The sequence below is a fragment of the Alligator mississippiensis genome, chromosome 4, assembly GCF_030867095.1.
Source record: "Alligator mississippiensis isolate rAllMis1 chromosome 4, rAllMis1, whole genome shotgun sequence".
Taxonomy (NCBI): domain Eukaryota; kingdom Metazoa; phylum Chordata; order Crocodylia; family Alligatoridae; genus Alligator; species Alligator mississippiensis.
The window spans coordinates 15,532,318-15,546,333 of NC_081827.1; the positions used below are offsets into that span (position 1 = coordinate 15,532,318).

At 47.9% G+C, this 14,016-nt stretch overlaps 1 non-coding gene across 1 annotated transcript; it reads left to right on the top strand.

Moving 5' to 3' along the window:
- Positions 1–252: 252 nt before the first annotated feature.
- On the top strand, positions 253–416 carry LOC132250458 (U1 spliceosomal RNA). Its single transcript, XR_009462197.1, has one exon. It is a non-coding gene; the product is annotated as a U1 spliceosomal RNA (small nuclear RNA).
- The last annotated feature ends 13,600 nt before the right edge of the window (positions 417–14,016 follow it).

A 14,016-nucleotide genomic window follows, 5' to 3' on the forward strand; every position in this document is an offset into this window, starting at 1 on the left:
GGGTGTGGGTGGCCATATGCAGATTGCACAGAGGGGCAGTGCAGGGCACGCTGGGAGTGGGGCGCTAAGTGTAGTTTTGTGGGGCAGAGCATGGGGCAGCTCCTGGGGGTGGGCAGCAGCAGCTGTGGTGTGGTGAGAGCCAGGGCAGCAGGGGTGGTGGAAGTGGGGGTCCAGAGCCCTTGCCCTCGCCCTTACCCTCACCTGTGCGCCACATGGAGTGGGGGGCCCCATTGGGCTGGGGATATTATAGGTATACTTACCTGGCAGGGAAGGTACCACGATCTAGTAGGTGGTCCTTCCAGGGTGAGGCTAGTCCCTTGCACTCTGGGCTTGTTGACCCCTGTGATTTCCCCACATGAGGGAAACTCAACTGCAGAATTTGTGGTAGTGGGGGACTGCGTGCGCGCTTTCCCCTGGCTTTCTTGTGCAAAAAAAAGATTACAAAGTTTTTTTTCCCCATTTTGTTTATGTCCTATGGTGATTTTTTTTTAAGAGTATCTGCTTTATGATTATTTTCATCAGGATTTGGGGGGGGGTTGGTTTCAATTGATTCTTTTTTTTTTAATTGTGTACAGGCAGTCTTCAACTTAGAACATTTTGAGTTACAATGTTTCATACTTATAACATTTATAAATTGGCACCCTGTTTCAAATTTATGACATCAGTTTCGACTTATAACACTTGTTCCGATGTGACGCCACGCCAGCGAACAAGTTCATTGCGTCGCTCATCTCCCTGGAGAACATCTGTCCAAATTTCCTTGGACGCTTTCTTTAAGAAAGGACTCTAGAAAAACCTGCAGCCAGGACTCCTGAGAAGACTCCAACCAAAAACCCTTCAAAAAGTCCAACCAAGAGCCTTTCAAAAAGTCCAGCAAAATCACCTCAAAGAAGTCCTTCCGAATCAATATGATTGCTATTTACAATATAAATACATTCATGTAGCTATATTACTCATCTCTAATTGATCGAGTACAAAATGCTGGGGTGTTTTTGGTGAAAATAGGGTATCGGGCCTTGGTTCAGGAACCAATCCCCCATTTATAACATTGTTTCTTATGAGAAAATTGGTTCCGAGTTAGGTTTCGATGCAAGACGCAGTTTTCAGGAACCAATTATGTCGTAAGGCCGAGGACTGGCTTACATAGATGTACATATGTACATACTTACATATTTTCCTTAACGCAATAAAAACCATGTAGGTTAAATTCCCAGAAGGACGAGCTTCTCCCATGAACTGAGCTCTTCCCCATTTCTCTGGCCAGTCCTCCCACTAGTCTGTCTTTGCATGAGGAGGTCATGGAAGAGCGCGCATGCAGTCCCCCACTGCCACAAATTCCACAACTGAGGTTCCCGCATGTTGGGAAATCACAGGGGGCAGCGGGCCGGGAGTGCTAGGGACCAGCCTCACCCTGAGAGAACCACCTGCTTTTTTTCTTCTTTTCTGGGGGGCAAATATTTGTGTGTGTATGCATGTGTGTGTGTGTATCTATCTATCTATCTATCTATCTATCTATCTATCTAATAAGACATACAACAAACTAGAACTCTTGATTCCAAAATGATACCTTTTATTAAACCAACTGGGAAATCGCAAGCTTTCTGCAAGCTTTCAGGATCAAAGTCCCTTCATCAGGCTCTGGGAAAAGTATAGATGATACAAGATGGTAAAAAGTCCCCATAGGTAGGAAATAAACTTAATTTTTGCACAGAGGAAGATGAAAATGGAAGGCTGTCCCTCTGGGTCCATGAGAGTGTCTTTGTGAGCTGTGCGGAGTAGCTCTTTGATTTGTAGATCAGGTGGAATTCCTTCCCTGGAGGTGTCAGATGGCAGGCAGGGAAGTAATGTTGTTGTTCTGCAATTACATTTAAAATCCAAAACCGGCTAGAATTTAGCATCTTCCATATGGCAGGAGTGTATTTGGTAGCCGTGTTGGTTTGAGACAAGAAGACATACAAAAAACTAGAACTCTTGGATCCAAAATGATACCTTTTATTCAACCAACTGTGTCGAATAAAAGGACAATTTTCTTGCAGTTTCCCAGTTGGTCGAATAAAAGGTATCATTTTGGAACCAAGAGTTCTAGTTTTTTGTATGTCTTCTTGTCTCAAACCAACATGGCTACCGCCCCCCACCATGTGGCTGCAGGAGAAGAGAAATCCCGCCCCCCACACTACAAAGCACAGAAAGAATGGGAAATACTCATAGTAAAACACAGGTGTAGTTATGAGTAGTTCGTTCCTGACCAGTGGCTACCCACCCTGCTCTTGAACGCCTCCAGTGGTGATGAGTCCCCAACTTCTCTAGACAGTTTATTCTACTGCCTCGCTGGTTTAGCAGTCTCTTAGGAAACGATCTTCTATGTGACTATTAAATATCAAAGAATTTTATCATCTAGGTAGCTTTATTCCAGTAAGAAAACAGAAAAGGTATTTGAATGACATTTATATCACTATAGGAAATCCAGCTAGACACAGACTTAATAACGTCTGTCCTAGGAAAGTCAACCTGAGATTCTTCATTCTGGTGTGACTTGAGTCATACTCTTTAATGGTTTTTCCTTGTACATTTAGCAGTTGAACACGTACAAAATCAGAGGGATTTTGCTCTATTAATTTCACTAAGATTAGCTAAAAAGACTGTTTTATATTTTCCTATCCACGAACTGTGCAACACATTTTTACAAACTTAGGCATGGAAAGAGACCCATAGATTGTAAGGGGCTGGAAGGGACCTTGCAAGAACATCGGGTCCAGCCCTGCTGCACCAAGCAGGAAAGACAACTGGGGTCAGGTGCCCCAGTGAGGTGACCATCCAGTCTCCTCTTGAAGATTTCCAGGGTAGAGATTGAGAGAGTTGGTTTCTTGTTTAGCGAAAAGCCAGCAGTATTTCAGGTGAAGAGTGTAGAAATGAAGGAACTAAAGGAGAGTGATAATCTCTGAAAACTGGACAACTTTAAAAAGAAGAGGAAGTAGGAAAGCATACTTGGTAAAGATGGTCAGAAAATTTTTGACAAAACATTTTTTTGGATCACAATTTGCCTGTTAAACAATTTCACTTCAATTCTGCTGTAACCAAGCAAGTCTCCAATTCTAGCAGATTTCCTTCAGTCATTTTTCTGTTGTCCTACCAGCTGGCTTGCCCAGTTGATGGTAGCTCCCGTCATGGATAGCTGGGGAGGCTGGACTTCCAAGATCTTGGTTTGTTGTCAGATCTCAGTCTCCCAGTGCTTTCAGGTCCTGGTTGCTTTACAGCCCAAGCTACTGCTCTCTAGCTCCAGGCAGCCCCTCTGAACTGGGGCTTCCATGGTTATTCAGTCCAGGATAGTAGGGTGTGTGGCCTGGCCCGGCATGTCCCTTGTGGCTTGCAGGGTTCCTTGCTCTGACATGACCTGCCACTGCGTCTGTGCAGCTGGGTAGAGAATGGTGATTCTGTTTCTTAGAGGTTTTTTAAAAATGTTTTGCTTCATTCTTGTGTCGAATTAAATTGAATTTCAAGATCCTCTGCAAAACAGGATGTCAGATCTCTGTCTGGCACTGCCATTACTATGGCTGTAAATCAGTATTTGAGTCTATTACCTTGCTTCCTAGTGAGTGGCCTCTGAATACTGGGAACATTATGAGTGCTAGAGCCTCAGGACAAGAGGCTTGTCTAGAAGGGGTGTGTCTACACATGCATTAGATTTTAACAGCAGCAAACTGCTCTTGCTTCCTGGGGCCCTGCAATGGGCCTTTGCTGCCACCAGGGGGAGCTCTAGGACAAGGCTCCTGGCCAGGGCTGGCTGCGGCTGGGGCAGGGAGAGGAGCTCCCAGCCTGCCCTGATCAGGGCAAATGACTTGGAAAGAGCTGCAGGGGAGGGCCAGGTCCTGGATATTAGCTGCCTCACTGGCAGAACGGGGCAGGGAGCTGCCCCATCACTGCAGCTGTTTCCAAGCCCTGCACCTCAGTTGCCCAATTGGGGTGCAAGGCTGGGACCTGCCCCTGACCGGGACACTAGCCCCTGCTCTGTGATTACGGGGCAGGGGCTAGAGAGCATGTTTTCTGCTCAGCTCTGTGATTGAGAAGATGGGTGCGAAACTGGCTGGAGAGCTTGTTCCCCACCCAGCTCTGCGACCTTGGAGCTGGGCAGGGAACAGGCTCCCCAGCACCAGCTCCGCAACTACGGGCCTGGTGTTGAAAGATCTTTGTCTCCCAGCGCTATGTCCATAACCACAGCACTGGCTCTCAGTGCCCCACGGTGGGGTGTTGGGACATAAGGTTCTCGCAGCTCCCCACTCTCCGATTGTGATATCAAAGTGGGGACTGGGAGATAAGGGTTTGTTGTTGTGGCCTGTACTTGAAATCTTGTAGAGCTACAATTCTGGATTGCAGCAAATGCAAAAGTTTGGATTTTAAACTTAGCGCCTTACACTTACGTTTATACTCCTTTATTCTCTGCTGTTGGCCTCTAATTTTGTCGCACAATTTGATAGGGCAGTCTAACAGTTGTTATTTAAAATAGACCTCCCTGCATCAACCATATTAAATAGAGAATTGCCACTGTGAGTAGGATTCACAGAGCAATTACTCAAGAAATAGTCACTGACATTATACTAGTCGTAGTTCTCTGGAAAGTTTTGCGTGCACAGACCCCTTGATGTGCCTGCCTTCCCCAAGAAAGGAATCCTCTAGCTGTGCAGATTGAGTGTTGGTAAAGGAGCTTGGTGATGTTTGGGGCCATCCTGCCCTGCGTGCCCTTGGTGGAGGAGTTCAGAGGCATCCAGGGCTCATGCACAGCCCCACTAGACATTACTGGCTGAAAGAATTTGATCTGGGGTGTGCACAGCTACAAGGAAACCTGTATGGACAAAATACTTCATGGAGCTACAGCTGCAGCCAGTGGCATAGCTGTTCTTGTTCTCCCAGTGAAGGAGCAATATCTGATGAATAAAAGAAATATTGCTAGTAAGCATCCTTCTGTCCAAGCAACAATGAACCACATTTTTAACATTCTCCTCCTGCCCAACCCCCAACCCCCAACCCTCTGCTCTCTTCACAAAAAGTTGAGAGAGAGATTAGTAAGGAACACTATTTTACTTAATTGTTGATTCTTTCCTTCACCTCTTAATCTGTACATTAAACATTTAGATACAAGATCTTTGAGGTACAAACTGTATTTTCTTTGAGTATCCCTAGGGCACTTTTGGGAGCTGTATATATAATGCGTGATATAACAGGAACTTATGCCACCCAGGAGCCTGTTAAGAGAGATTGTACTGTTGATTCTTTTTTTCATGCTAAACCTCTTTATACTCCTCCTCTGAGGCTGGATGACAGTCTTAGGAACCCTTGAAGATCACTGACTTTAATATGCAAAGATGGAAGCAGTCCTCCCAGGTGCAGAGTGCTGTGACCAGGTTTGTTTCCCATTTTAAAGGTGTTAAATTTGTTAACACAGCCCAAAACCCAATGTGCCAATCAACATTTTAACCATTTTGGAAGTTGCGGACCTCAAGGATAGACATAGGTTTAGCATGAAGAACAGGAAGAGCTGCCAAAAGTGTTACCTGGGAAAGCAGCTTTAGGTCTCTGACTTCCTGGGTGTGCTCAACAGTAATACCACCTCCATCTTAAGTGATCTCTCCATATGCTGCAGTGTATGTTACTCTTGATGCACTGGTTACCTGCTGGAAAAATAAGAGATTTCATAGACATTAGGACATTAGGATCTTGATTACAAGGTCATCCGGTCCAGTCTTAGCAGAGTCCCCAAAATCACCACAGAAGGGAGAGGAGGCCCATCAAGCAGAACTTGTCTGAGTCGCTCAGGTCGGTTTTATTTAGAAAGTGTGTGTCAAATTCATTGCTGGTGCAACGAGGCTGGTGAGTGGAATTACAGCAGAGATGGAGGCAGTTCTCTGTGGTCAGAAATAGCCTTTGTGAGATCCATGTTTGTAGCTTATCTGAAGTAGGAAAACTGAAGTAAACCAAACTGCTAGCTGCATTTCTTGCTGTTATGATTTTTATGGAATATATTAGGAGCAGAGTAGGATCTGCCAATTAGTCAAGGGTACACATAGCTGCAGCAAACAGCCACATGGGACTGTGATGGTGGTGGGCTGATTGGAGAAACAGTGATGTAAAAGCTGCAACTTGTCTCTAATATGATATCTCACTGACAAGTAAGCGGGTTGCAAACCATCCATACACAACAAAATCCAGGTTCTCCTGCACTTTAGGATCCAACCCGACAGAAGAAAGTGCACTGCATTTAACCTTTTTTATGATAACAAGGCATTGAATGCTTACCTAAGACATTTCCTTTTTTTTTTTCTTTTTAGCAAAATGACACATTAGATTTGGGGAAACAGAAAATGGTTCTGGTAACTCAAATTAAAGTGAGTGAGGCCTTGATGAGCACACAAAGTTAGGAAAAATGTATAGTGTTCCAGTACAGATTAAATCAAAAACACAACAATAAAATGGGTGACACCTGGCTGGATGGCAGCACTATGGAAAAGGATCTGGGAGTCTCGGTAGATCACAGACTCAGCATGAGAAGTGTGATGCAGCTGCACAAAAGGCAAATGAAGTTTTGGGATGCATTAATGGAAGCATTAGGTGCAAGACAGACATGGGAGGTGATAGTGCTCTCTACTCGGCACTGGTGAGGCCTCACCTGGAGTACTGTGTGAAGTTCTGGGCTCCTCATTTTAAAAAGGAAGCGGAGAAGCTGGAGAGAGTTAAGAGGAGGATGATCAAGGGCTTGGAAAGCAGGCCATATGAGGGGAGGCTGAAGGAGCTAGGCATGTTCAGCTTGCAGAAAGGTGCGTAAGAGGGGACATGATAGCAATCTTTAAATACTTGAAAGGTTGCCATAAAGAAGAGGGAAACACCTTTTCTCTTGTTGCAGAGAGGAGGATGCAGACCAATGACTTGAAGCTGCAGCAAAGCAAGTTTAGATCGGATGTCTTGAAACTGTCACTATTAGAATAGCAAGGCAGTAGAATAGATGCACAGGGAAGTTGTGGACTTCCTCACTGGAGATTCAAGAAGAAGTTGGAAAGCTGCTGGTTGGGGATAATCTAGGTAAAGCTATGTCTATATTCTACCATGGGTATTTCCCATGCTTTCTGGCTTTCCTGGTTGTTCCCTTCCCTCCCCTTTTCTGCCATATATGTCAAGGTGTTTTAAAGCTATTCAAGAGGCAGTGGGTGTTGGCTACTACCAAGGCTGGGGACTTTGGCTAGGGTCAGTGCTCCTGGTGGGACCAAAGCCAGAGGTTCCTGACTAGATGGTCTTGCCCCTCCGTTTAGGGTCAGACCAACTGCCATCTTTGGGGCCAGGAAGGAATTTTACCCCATGGTCAGATTGGTATGGACTGTGGGGGCTTTGCCTTCCCCTGTAGCGAGGGGCATGGCCCTGTACCCAGGACCTCTTGAGTGTAGATGGACAACATTTCACAGAAGCAGGACATTGGCTGTCATAGTTCCCCTGCTTTACCTATGGCAAGTTAGGGTCTTATGTCTGTGTTGTGTCAGGGTTGGGTGCAGTTTTATGTAAAGTTTAGATTATGGGTTGTATGGGATGGTTTGGATAGGTATGATCCTGCCTCAAGTAGGGGGTTGGACTACATGACCTCTGGAGGTCTCTTCCAGCCCTACTTCTCTTTAACTCAATGTCTGGTCTGATATATCTGACAATGCAAGCCCCAGCCTACTCATAGGAAGGCTATCTTCATGCAAACCCTGTGCACGAACCTGATTCTATGTAACTGATGACCGTGAAAGCTTGGCTAGACCTACACAGTTAAATGACCAAATTAAAATAACAGTGCATCTTGCACAAGAATGCAAGATTGTGACTGGGACCATGCAAAATGAAGCAACCCCAATTGATTTAATCTCTGTGCTAGTTGCAAATGTACCCAATGATTTTTTATGCTAAACCATTCATAAATAACTGCATCTCCCTATGTGGCTGTATCCTTCTTGCTGACACATCCTCCCTTGATTAGGGCATATTTCTTGGAACAGGCATTCAGTGTCTGTTTGGGGTTTTGCAAATGCCTCCATAGACCATCACTGTTCATAATACTTTGAGTTCTTTCCCACTGTTAAAACAACTACCCAAAACAGTTGTCCTGTAATCAATGCCAAGGTATCCCATTCATTCAGTCAAGAGCCATCCCATCTGATTGAAGTGTAACCTCTGGACTGATCAAAAGCTTGCAAAAAAAAGGTTCACAACCAGACAACCCAAAACAGGATCCAGGCAGCTAGCAATTATAATACAATGGTCCCCCCTACCCACTTTGTTCAGACTTTAATCTATCAACTATCAAGGAGGAATGCTTTGAAGCTATACAATTAAAGAGTATAAGAATGAAACAGAGTTGCTGTCAAAATGCATGTTCCAGGAAGGAGAAGAAAATCACTGCAACATTATAACTTGTGCCCACCTGATCACTCTTAGCCATGGATCAATGCCAGGCGAAGGCTGCAAAGCCTGAAACCGCTTCCTGCCCGCATTGGTGTGGGACACTATTGCAGCTCACATATACTAGGACTTTTGTGATAGCTCATTTACTGAGTATTGGGAAGGAGTCTTTTTCTGGCATTTAGTTTTATAGCGCATTTGAAGGATAGTTATTAAAGCTGTGATGGGCCGGCATCAGGGATGATGGTCATGGGCAATCAGCGCGGTTTCATTAGGGGCAGGTCATGTCAAACCAACCTGATTGCCTTTTACGATCAGGTCACAAAAGCATTGGATGCAGGTGTCACCGTGGATGTAGTCTTTCTGGACTTCAGCAAGGCCTTTGACACTGTCTCCCACCCCATCCTCATTAAAAAACTTGGCGACTGTGGCATCAATGCCTACACAGTCAGATGGATTGCAAATTGGCTGAAGGATCGTACTCAGAGGGTGGTGGTGGACGGGTCATATTCGACCTGGGGGGAAGTGGGCAGCGGGGTCCCCCAGGGCTCGGTCCTCGGGCCCGCACTGTTCAATTTCTTTATCAGCGATTTGGATGATGGGGTGAAAAGCAACCTGTTCAAATTTGCCGATGATACCAAAATTTGGGGTGAGGTGGGCACGTTAGTAGGGAGGGAATGACTGCAGAAAGACCTGGATAGGTTGCAAGGGTGGGCTAACAAAAACAGGATGCGTTTCAATATGGACAAGTGCAGGGTGCTGCATTTGGGCAGTAGTAACCAGCAGCACACTTATAAGATGGGAAACTCCCTTCTTGAGAGCATGGAGGCAGAAAGGGATCTTGGAATCATCAATGACTCCAAGATGAACATGGGCCAACAATGCGAGGTCACGGTCGGCGGGGCTAACCAGACCCTATCGTGCATCCACAGGTGCATCTCAAGTAGGGCCAAGGAGGTGATCCTCCCCCTCTACGTGACACTGGTCAGGCCACAGCTGGAGTACTGTGTCCAGTTCTGGGCACCCCACTTCAGGAGGGATGTAACATTGAGAGGATCCAGAGGAGGGCCACCCGCATCATCCGGGAATAGCAGGGCAGACCCAACAATGAGAGGCTACGGGACCTGAATCTGTTCAGCCTTCACAAGAGAAGGCTGAGGGGGGACCTCGTGACCATCTATAAACTCACTAGGGGGGACCAGAAGGTTTTGGGGAGACCTCGTTTCCCCTAGTACCCCCCGGGATAATGAGGAATAACGACCACAAGTTGTTGGAGAGTAGGTTTAGATTAGACATCTGTAAGAACTACTTCACAGTTAGGGCGGCTAGGATCTGGAACTAACTTCCAAGGGAAGTTGTGCTAGCTCCTACCCTGGGGGTCTTTAAGAAGCGGCTTGATGCCTACCTGGCTGGGGTCGTTTGAGCCCAGTTTCCCTCCTGCCCAGGCAGGGGGTCAGACTTGAAGATCTACAAGGTCCCTTTCGACCCTACTTCTATGATTCTATGAAAGCCTTTCTGTCGACGAGGTGTGTCAATCCTTAATTGCACTAGGTTCAAATCCCACTTTTGACTGCAACATAACTGCTGTTTTATTCCTCTTGCCCTTCTGTGTCATACAGTAAAAAAGAATCCCACATGAAAGCAATATGAGAATGAGAACAGGAACAATAATCACATAGTGCTCTCATCCACCTTCTGTTTCAGTGATTTTCTCTGCAGGTACATTTGAAAAATGGTTTAAAAAAACAATGAAATTGAAACAGCTTTGCTGTCAGCATTTCCAGTGTGACCCACCTCTGCAATGCTTATAGTCTTGGTGGTACTCAATCCTTCTCCATGTAGTTAGAAATGCTAGTAGCAAACTGAACTTTCTGAAGGAGTAGAACATGGTGTCAACCACCACCTCAATTAAAACAGACTACCAGAAGCAAAGATATAGCAGAGTGAGCAAAGGGAACAAAGGGCAGCTCAGCTGAGTAGCCTGAACTGTGGTGTGAAGAAAAGCAGCCAAGATGCTGATCCATTGGTACCACAGCCAGTTGCTGCAGGGGAGAAATTTCCATCTGCAGTAAGTCTAGACCAGGGTGACCAAGACCTGACCTGTATGGCCATGTGATTCAGCCCACAGGGCTTCTCCCAGCACCAGAAATTTGGCAGCAAGGCATGTGGTGGCAGCGCTAATTGCTGGGGCACCAGGAGACATGGCTATTAACGTAGCTGCTGCTCATCCTGCCATCAAATTTCCAGACCTGTGAGGAGCCTTGTGGGCCAGATCTGGAGCATGGAGCCACATCATCTGGCTTGTGGGGCTGCCCATGGAGCTGAAAATTTGGTAGTGGGAGGAATGGTGCCTGCTGCAACTCTGACAGCCACAGTAATTAAGCCAAATCCCAGCCCTGTGGCCACACGCTCCAGATTCAGCCTGCACCACGCCACTCACCTGGCCCACAAGGACGAGTGAGCTGGACACTGCTCTAGACAGCAGGGTTGGTGGCACTGCAGAAGGCACAAGGGAAATAATTCCTGTATGGGGGACTGAACAGAGAAGAGGCTGATCTGCTGTGTTGGCATGAAGACTATGGGTGGTGTATAAAGGTAGAAGAGCTAAAGAAGGCAGAAAGGATATATATCACCTTTAAAAAAAAAAAAAGCTAAGAGTCTCAGGCTTGGAGTCCCACATTCAAGTTATGGATTTATGAGGAATGGGGAGGGCAGGGCTGGGCCAGGAGCAGGGAGATGGTATCACCAATCATGCTTTCAAAGCTGGATTGACTTTGGGCCATGGTGCCTCCTCCAACACTGTATTAGAAAGTGGACAACAATGGCTCAACTCTTACGCTTATTATTTGTACCAGAAATAGCAGCTCTCTTTCAAAGTGCAAGCTTCCCTCGTATAAAGCCAGGTTTGTTAAATTATTCTCTGATGAGGGGTATAAGAGCACATTTCATAAACAAGGTGTTTTTTCACGTCTCGGGTAATTAGCCAAATCAGTTCTGAATTCTATCAATTGAGAAGAGTTCAATCATTCAAGTCTGTGTGATGCTACCATTGGCAAGTGTCCTACTTCCTAGACTCTTCTACTTAGGGCTTTAGGCCATGTGTAGACGAAACAGGGGCCCTAAATTAAAGTGGTGGGTTTTAAAAAACACCGCTTCAACTTAGGGCTGATTAAACCCCCTGTGTCGTGCAAACACCCTGCTGATTTACTTGCCTCTCTGGCAGGGAGGGGAGGGCGAGCTGCCAGTGGGCAGAGTAGTCCCTGGGCTGTGGAGTGGAGGGACTAGTGCTTCCCTCCACAGCACCTGTGGCACCCCTTCCCACCCCCACCACAAGGCAGCACCCGTCCGCAGGCACCTGGCTCAGGCGGTCCCGGGGGGCACCGCAGCTGTGGAGGGAAGCACTGGCCCCCATGCAGCTCAGGCAGGCTCCAGGGAAGGAAGAAAAAAAAATAAAGATCAGGCTCGCTGCTTTTCTTGGGCAGAGCCTGCTTTCCTGGGCTGCTGTGAGGCTGCCTGCAGGGCTTTCTGCAGAGCCGTGGAATTGCATGAAGCCTGGTGCTTCACTCCACAGCTGTAGGGGCAGCAAATCCTCAAAGGAGTTTTAGCTTACTGTGTCTCAAGTCATTTAATGAGCAATATGCCACCAAGGTGTGCAAACACTGACACCATTAAAATGGTGCAAAAGCATTTAGCCCACTTTAAAGTGTTGTGCAAACACACCTCTTGTTTTATCTATACATGGCCTTAGATACTCCCAAATCCATGGCAGGCATCCTATGTGTAAGCTCACTACTCATCAGAGTCCATGCCAATCTGCCCTGGCTTTCCCTGCCTCCCGCTGCTGGGCTGCACTCGAAGTGGCTCCACCAGGCCCATGGAGCTCAGCCTGGTGGCAGGAGGCAGCAGAAGAGCCAGTGGTAGAACCACTTGGAGAGCAATTCTGGTGAGCATATCCCAGTGGTGGAAGGTTCTGCAGCTGGCTCTACCACTGGCTCTCCCGCTGCTGGGCTGAGCTGTGGGGCTGGCAGAGCCACTCTGAGCGCAGCCCTGGCTCTCACCCACCTCCCACTACTGGGCTGCACACTGAGCAGCTGTACCAGCCCCACAGGGAGAGCCACTGGCCAGGGCTGTGCTCAGAGCAAGGCCTGCTCTCCGAGCAGCTCTGCCACTGGCCCTCCACCACCTCCTGCCACCTGGCTGAGCTCCATGGGGCTGGAGGAGCCACCTGGAGCACAGCCCTGGCACCAAGCACAGCCCTGGTGAGCACAGCCCAGTGGCTGGAGGCTCCATAGCCCCATGGAGCTGAGCCTGGTGGAGGGGGAGAGCCAGTGGCAGAGCCACTAGGATTGCAGCCCTGGCTCTGACCACAGCCCTGGCCAGTGGCTCCCTCCTGCCTCCCGCTGCCAAGCTCAGCTCTGTGCGGCTGGTGGATCCACTTGGAGCACAGCCCTGGTGAGTACAGCCCAGCGTTGGGAGGCTCTGCAGCCCCACAGAGCTGAGCCTAGCGGTGGGAGGTGGAGGAGAGCTACTGGCCAGGGCTGTGCTCCGAGTGGCTCCACCACTGGCTCTACCACCACCTCCTGCTCCGTGGGGCTGGCAGAGCTGCTTGGAGCACAGCCCAGGCTCTCCCCTGCCTCCCGCCACTGGGCTGCTTCAAAACTCAAAACATTTTAAAACTTTTGAAACAGTTCAAGTGCCCTCACTTCATTTCAAAGCTGTTTTGAAGCCTTTTATTTCATATTGATTTAACTGTTTTGAGCTCAAAATGAATCAAAACAGCTTCAAAATTAAACACCCTTCGAAATTTCGCACAGTCCTACTAAGCATAAGAAGCTTATAAGATAATAAAAAAAGATACTAAACAGAAACATATTCCTCATCTGTAAAATTGTCTGCTTTTGTATTTGTTTTAAATTTGGTGAAATGCATTGTTCCCAATGCTGATGTTTCAGTAGGATAGCAAAAGAACATAAGGGGTAGGGACAGACATTGCACATAAACTGGTGTAAGTGATCAGAGGAGCCCAGAGGTGGCTCTGCTTCCCTGGCCCCACCCCCCGCTTCTCAGCCACAAGGGTCAGGCAGTGGGAGGAATGGACTGCCACTCTAGCCCTGGCCTCCCAGCTAGGGTCTGCACAGTGGGTGGGGGGAAAGCCTCCAAGGTGGGGGCTTTTCCTCTGCAACACAGCTCCGCCCCATCACCATCCCCTTTGCCTGTCAGCTGTGGGGAAGTGGGGGAGGAAGGACCCCCACCCTGGCTCCCCAGCTGGAGTCTGCAGAGGGATGTTGGGGAAAGCCCCCCAGATGGCTTTTGCAGCTCCACCAGGCTGCAAACACTCCAGCCCTGCCCTTTTGCCAGCCCCCCACCTGTCAGCTGCAGGACATGGGGGGAGGCGGAACGGACCCTTGCCCTGGCCCCTCAGCTGTGTCTGCAAAGGAGATATGGGTGGGGAGAAGTCCCCGAGGCAGGGGCTTTCTTCCTCACAGTGCTGCTCCACTGCTGCAATTGCCTGAGCCCCCACCTGTCAGCCTCAAGGACCTCCTCCCTACACTGTGGAGACCCTAGCTGGGGGGCCAGAGTGGGATCCATTCCTCCCAC